A 1,228-nucleotide genomic window follows, 5' to 3' on the forward strand; every position below is an offset into this window, starting at 1 on the left:
AAATGATGATATAAAACCTTAATAAAAATACACTTTTAAGTACTAATCAGGGGTTGGTTTAGATGTGTTCTTATCATTGTTTTCGTATATCTAAAATCCATTTTACCCCTCCCTCCAGCTCCTTAAGATAATTTAAAAATAATTGTGTCACTGCCGATTCAAGAAATCGGCAGGGAAAAATGCATTTCTGTGAAAACTGCATTGCTGCCCATTCAGGGAATCGGCAGCAAGACTGCACGCTGCTGATTCATGGAAACGACAGCAAAAACTGCATCACTGCCCATTCAGAAATCGATAGTGAAACGCCATCGCTGCCGATTCAGAAATCGACAGTGAAAACTCCATCCGTGCTTATTCAGAATCGGCAGCAATGGTAGAGTCATCAATTCTCTCTCTCTCTCTCTCTATATATATATATATATGTATATGTATATATAATAAAGGATATAACCTGTGATTAGATCAAGTCTGATACCAATTGATGCGAATCCTAACAGAATTTAATTGTAAATGCCCAAAGGAATATATATATATATATAAAGGAGGCTTGATCTTGAAATCTTGATTATTGCCACACAAAGAAAAAAAGAAAAAAAGAAATAAAAAACACTTTTTTCTTTTACTTTGGCTGAATACATGTTTGAGAAAACCTTAATCATTGGGAAATTGGTTAGTCTTGATTCGTGAATCTTTTAGTAGTCTTGTTTGTGTTTCTTGAAAATTGGGGTAGTTTAGTTGATTTTCTTGAGTTTTTGGAATTTTCTTGAATTAAATCCTTAGTTCTTGATAATTCATAATTATTTAGCTCTTTCTGATTTTTTTTATTTCGTGTCTTCAAATCGTCATATTATTCATACAAATTTGCATTGCTATTCGTGAATTAGTCATCAAGTTTTGTTTTGTTAGTTTTGTAATTTCTTGCTTTTGGAGTTTATATCAAATTTATAAATTCACTGCATAGTTGGTTGCTTTTTTTGAATTGTTGCTAAGTGATTTCAAGAACTAAAGAAAGGCTAGTTGAGGGGAAAAGGGCACAGGGAGCATGTAAACACCCAAAAGAAAAAAAATATATATATATATATATATATATATAGACATAACTGATGACTCAGTTTCCGCTGCCGATTTCTTGATCAGCAACGACGCAATTTCCGTTGCCGATTTATGTATCTGCAGCGAAGCAGTTTTCACTGTCGATGTCTGCATCGGCAACGACGTAGTTTTTTCT

The 1,228-nt window shown here is 33.3% G+C and overlaps 1 long non-coding RNA gene across 1 annotated transcript in view; it reads right to left on the bottom strand.

Annotated features, from left to right (window-relative positions):
- Positions 1-624: 624 nt before the first annotated feature.
- The window catches only part of LOC105107171 (uncharacterized), a 3,179-nt gene continuing 2,575 nt past the window's right edge, over positions 625-1,228 (bottom strand). The window contains exon 2 of the long non-coding RNA XR_838830.1: positions 625-1,044. This is a non-coding gene — a long non-coding RNA (uncharacterized LOC105107171). The remainder of the gene's footprint in view (positions 1,045-1,228) is intronic.

This window comes from Populus euphratica, unplaced genomic scaffold (genome assembly GCF_000495115.2).
Source record: "Populus euphratica unplaced genomic scaffold, PopEup_1.0 scaffold414.1, whole genome shotgun sequence".
Taxonomy (NCBI): Eukaryota; Viridiplantae; Streptophyta; class Magnoliopsida; order Malpighiales; family Salicaceae; genus Populus; species Populus euphratica.